Raw genomic sequence first — 6000 nt, 5'->3', positions numbered from 1 at the left:
TTGCTTACATATAAGCAAACCACTCAGGTTTAAAATTGTCTATAGGAAATGTTCTCCATAGTCTCCCATTGTTCACAGCTCCTTGAAGAGCTGCCAGCTTGTGCAGAGGGTGGTACCACTGCAGGTCATCTAATAGTATACTACTAAACACACTCTCTTTGACCATTAAGTGAGTCTCCCTTACTCTTTCCAGTCTAGAAATTGTGTTTAGTTGCCTTATGTAGCATAGGCGAGATTCAGACCTGCTGAATCTAGACTGTGTGTTATCAGTGTGCTCTTAAACCAGCCATCTTACATTAAGAGGGCCTCCCTGCTCCCTTATGGCAGAAGTATGTGGCTCAGGACCCATCTGAGTTGGGATTGCTGGAGAAAGGCTCAGTCTGGGGCTTTCCCACTGCTAGTTATGTTAAAACTGTTCAAATTTGCCTGTATATAAGCCTCACATTTGTGTAGGTTTGTGCTCAGTTTACCAGAGCTGCCCAGTGTTTGGAAACTTTAGCCAGAGGTCTGGAGTATATCTGCACTGAAACTCAAGGCATCCACCTAAAAAAAAAAAAAAAGTATATTTTAAGCCAGCACTGCACTTTAACTGTATTTAATTGATTTACTGTTTCATTTTTGCAGTTGGAACTAAGTCCAACTAGCCCACTTCCTTCCCAAATGCCACATTTAGAAAAATCCTGCCACAATGGACAGGCAGATGTTCTTCGTGTTTCACTGCTACAGTACTAACCATTGGGTTATCCATGTTGTGGTAGCTCTCAGTCGGTCTGAATACCAGAGTCAAGGTTTTGTGCATCAGCTGCTGTCGCTTGCTGGCTGACATCAGGTCGTCTAAGCTATAAAGGAGAGCAGGTGATGCCATTACCTCAGTTTTTCTTGCCGTGAAGCCCATAGCAGAAACAATTCACAACAGTGCCGGTCAGCTGTTTCCAGACTGCAAACTTCAGCTGAAAACGTCTTAAGCTAAGTACCCCGTTGGGGATCCTTCCTTTTTCTTGCACTAACCGATGTCCAAAAAAGTCAATAACTGTCTCACCTGTGGAAAGCAAATACCACACCGAGACTTCCATTCTTACTGTGTCACTTGCTTAGGCCCAGATCATGATGTACCCAGCTGTCGGTTCTGTGCCCTCTTTAACTCTAGAACTGTTCATCGTAGAGCCCTGTTTGATTCCACATATTTTCGTCTTCCATCTCCGATTAACGATATGGCATCCATCAGTCAGCAAACCGCAGATCTTCTGAAAAAAATGTAAAGATAAGGATAGAGACAGACCGCATAAGGCCAAGCCCTCTGACGACACCACCGCTAAAAGGGTCGTCAGTTCTTCGGAATTCAGTGAGGTGCTTTCGCAGCCCCTGATGCCTGACTCGATTACTTCACAGTCCTCTACTGACACCCTTTTGGAGTCCTGTATGCCGCAGAAAACTGCATCATCTAAGGAGCCTTTGGCTCTCTCTGCCTCAGTTGGGTCTGGAGCCACTATGCAGGCCCCGGTTTCCAAGGATACCTATCCCACTGTGGAATTCACTTCAAGGCCTTCGCCCTCTCTTCCGACTAACACACCGACAGCACCGAGGGATACTCTTCATGCCAGACTTAGAGCTACTCCAAAGAAAACAGCAAAAAGTCTCCATTCCACTACTGCTCCCCCTCCTCAAACTAGAATGCTTATAAGAGAGGAGGATCTCATCACTTTCATCCGGGGTAATCAGGCCACACTATCTAAAAGGAGAAGGAAACCTTCTCCAGACATCTGATCAGATTTAGACTCAGAGGGATCTGACTCCTTTGTTTTTGAAGAGGAAAATCCTCTTACTGCCTATGAAGACTCAGGTCCAGAAGAATCTATTCCTTCTGCATCACCTCCATAGGACTTTTCCTTTGGAAAAACATTTCACACCCTCAGGGAACACTTACAGTGGGAATTAATGGAATTCCCTCAATCCAAGAAAAGACTAAGAGAGTTTCTGGACCTACCCCAGCACAGGCCTCTGGCCATCCCTTGGAGGTGATAGATGATGTTTACCAAGAATCCAGCCTTACCCCTGACACCCTTCCACCTGCCCCAAAAAAACCTGACAGATACTACAAGGTACCTGACTCTCATAAATTCCTCTACAGAAATCCTATAGCAGATCCAGAGGTGATTACTCAGGGACCTAAGGGAGCTAAGACTACCTCTGTAAAGAATCCTACAACCTCAGACAAAGAATCCAGGGCCCTGGCCAGATGGGGTAAAAAAGTATATACCGCTGCAACTTTAACTATAAGGGCTCTCAACTGTCAGTTCCATATGTTAAAAAAATAAAGCACACTTTGGAACTTTTGCAACAGAAAATTTCTGCTTTTCCAGATTTTGCCAACAATAAAGAGATTATAGAACTACTGCACTCTTCATCTCAGGTGGCAATGCACTCCTTGCACTGTGGATTTGATGGCCTAGAAGCTTCTAGCAGGGCAGCAGTGACAGAATCTGTTATCAGAAGACATGCATGGCTGAAGAAACAACCTCTTCCTGATTATGTCAAAGCTAAAATCATGGATGCACCTCTTGACAAAGACTGCTTGTTCAGACAGAAAACTGAAGAGGTACTTAAAAAGATGGAAGACAAAGCAAAATCGATGCAGACTGTTAAAGATTTTCTTCAAGTGCAACCTCCTAGGTTCAGCAGAAATTTTCCTTCTAAACACTGGTCCTTTCCTGCACCAAACACCCAGGCACAAGGCAAAACCCATAGGTACAGACTCACTAGGACTAAAACTCAGGGCCAGCAAAGAACAAAACAGTGGCCTCCCCTCAAACACTAGAGCAGGGAGTTCAAAAAGCAACCCTGTATGGAAAAAACTCTCAATGACTGCCTTTCCTATCTCTGCCTGCCTCCATCACACCAAAAGCTAGGAGGAAGCCTATTTCTGTACAGAGAAAGTTCAATGGGTCTTAAAAGTCATTGCTCAGGGGTACAAATTCAATTTCCAAGAACTACCACCTCCAAAAGGGTAACCAGACCTACCTCCAAACCAGTGGGCAGAAGCACTAAAACTATTGCAAAACCAAATATCCCTAGGGGCAGTAGAACCTGTACCTCCACAACAAGTTGCAAAAGGATTCTATTCCAAACTATTCCTTGTTCCCAGAAAAGAGGGGACTTGGCATCCCATCCTGGACCTATCCTTTCTCAATACCTTTCTGGTAATCCCAAAATTCAAAATGCTTACCTTACAACAGCTTCTACCAATGCTGCCAAACAACACTTGGATGGTCACCGTAGACCTAAAGGATGCTTACCTGCACATCCCAATAAGGGAATCATGCAGAAAATTCCTGCGCTTCAGAGCAGGATCCAGCTGCTACCAGAGGTATACCCCTCATTGGTAAGATCTGACCATAAATTAATCTCACTGGACATCCATATCCTGTCCCCACCCCAGCCAAGGAAACCATGGTGAAGAACTTCTCAAAAACAAACTACACAGTTCTCAAAGCCGAGGTGGAATCCTTCAAAGCCCATGGGCCAGTGGAAAATATGGCCCAAACTGCAGAATCCTTTACAAACACATTCTATGGACACCTACAGGAATGCATGGATTGTGGTATCCCAAATAAAACCAAGACTCACTCCTCCAAAGGCAGGAGACCTGTCTGATGGACCCCAGCCATAAATAAGCTATATAACAGAAGGAGGAAGCTACTGCATGATAGAGCAAAATCCCAAAAAGGGAAGGCATCTCTGATCAGTACTAGCAAGAAACTACGATCCCTCATAAAATCATCTAAGGCCAGCTTCGAAAGAAAAATTGCACAAGACGCTAAAGATAATCACAAGGCCTTCTTTAGTTATGTCAGGAACCTGGGTGTCAACTCCCAGATACGCTCTGAGTTAGTGCAAAATGACAAAAAATACACTGAACCCACAGACATTGCCAACATCCTGGCAGACAGGTTCAGTGCAAACGTCTCCCCCCTTCCCTCTCCAAAAGAGCAAATGTCTATCCCAACAGAGTGTAGCCTCCCTGACATCACAGATGCACAGCTGAGAGCTTCCCTTTCCAAAGCAAAACACACAGCATCAATGGGACTGGACGGTGTTCCGGGCTGCATCTTACACGAGCTCCAAGAAGAACTGAACCCTCACATAAAGTCACTGTTCAATCTCAGCCTTACTACAGGATATGTACCCAAGGAATGGCGTACAGCAACAGTGGTCCCACTCCACAAAGGTGGTGCCACAACAGACTCCGGAAACTATCGCCCTATAAGCCTGACTAGCATGGTCTGCAAAGCTATGGAGCGTATCATCATGGAACTCATAAACAAAGACATTGGGAACCTCCAAACACTGGATCCTACCCAATTCAGCTTTGTTAAGGGCAGGTCTTGCCTCTTGAACCTGGTCGACTTCTTTGAAACAGTCACCAAGGCCATAGATGAAGGGAAGGTAGTCCACACAGCCTACCTGGACCTCGCAAAAGCCTTCAAAACAATACCCCACTCGGGCATCACAAATAAGCTCACCAGCTTAAATATCAACCCATATGTCACAAGATGGGTTGCAAACTGGCTCAGGGATAGAACCCACATGGTCAGAATTGCAGGTGCCATGTCAGACTCTAAACCAGTTACAAGTGGGTTCCCACGAGGCTCAGTCCTTGGACCTCTCTTGTTCGGTATATATTTCTCTGAGGTACAGGCTAATATGAGAGGACTATGGCTGACCAAGTTCATAGATGACTGCAAACTGGGTGCCATAATCGACTCACCGACTGACACAAGCAGCCTCCAAAAGGGTCTCACAGAGACGGATAACTGGTGCCAGAGCCATGGCCTAAAGCTAAATGCCAAAAAGTGCATAGTCATCCCCTTTGGGAAAAACAAAGTGCCCACAAATTACCACATAGGTGGTAATCCATTAAGTATGGAAGAAGTAATTAGGGATTTGGGGACCCAAGTAGATAGCAATCTCTCCTTTGACAGTCACGTTGCCAAAGTGGTTAGAAAGACCTTCTATATAGCCCACCTTATCACGAAAGGGTTCACATCTAGATCAAGAGAGGTCATTGTGCCCCTCTACTCATCAATCTTCAAGCCCATAATTGAATACAATGCCCCATTTGGGATGTACCTTACCCAACACCTGCAGCAACTGGAAAGACCCCAAAAGTACCTCACCAAGAGGATCAAGGGACTCAAACAGATGCCCTACGCAGTTAGGCTAAAGAAACTCCAGCTCTACTCAGTTGCTTACCACCTCCTCAGAGGTGATTTGTGCCTGACGTATAAAGCCATGTCCAAACCAGAATTAATGGACATGCTCCACCTCAGGAAATCCAAATCCCTTAGAGCTACACGCTCCAGGGACTTAAACCTCAGCACAGAAATAAAGAGGACATGCTGGAGGGACAGATTCATATCCCAGAGGCTTCTGGAGCAAAATCCCAATCCATGTTAGGCAGAGCCCCTCAATGACCGTCTTCAAGAGAAATCTTGACGAGTGGATGGGAGATCGTAGGTTTACCCCTGGGATTTCTTCTGTGTCCCTACTAGACAGAGGCACAGTAAACTAACCTTAAAAGGGCTATCTTCTGTGACCTACTATACAGAGGCACAGTCAACTAATCTAAAAGGGTGGCGAAAGCCAAACACACTCTGGCTAGGCTTATAAATGCCCTAGGGCAGATAGCCTAGTATCAACCTATGATCACTACACTTTCAATTCTCTGCTTTGCCCTTTGGCTTATCTACTGCTCCCAGGGTATTCACCAAATGTCTAGCTCCTGCCATTGCCTTTTGCTAGGTGTTTAAACATGAAACTGCACTCCCTGGAAGCACTCCTCACTTTAGAGGGTGCAGACATTTGTGCAGTTACCAAGACATGGCTCAAGACCACTAAGAGCACCACGGCCTTGCAAGGCTACAATGCCTTTCACACATTCAGACCTCAAAATGAGAGTGAAAGAACGAAAGGTGGAGGTGTATCCATCTTAATTAAAACCAA

General features: G+C 45.3%; 1 protein-coding gene across 1 annotated transcript in view; it reads left to right on the top strand.

Annotated features, from left to right (window-relative positions):
- SYNE2 (spectrin repeat containing nuclear envelope protein 2) overlaps nucleotides 1-6000 on the top strand; it is a 3814665-nt gene that overhangs the window by 2908624 nt on the left and 900041 nt on the right. The window lies entirely within an intron of this gene.

Source organism: Protopterus annectens, chromosome 6.part0 (assembly GCF_019279795.1).
Source record: "Protopterus annectens isolate FY-2018-M chromosome 6.part0, PAN1.0, whole genome shotgun sequence".
Taxonomy (NCBI): domain Eukaryota; kingdom Metazoa; phylum Chordata; order Ceratodontiformes; family Protopteridae; genus Protopterus; species Protopterus annectens.
The sequence above is the reverse complement of the archived record's forward strand: the minus strand, read 5'-3'. Positions and strand labels throughout refer to the sequence as shown.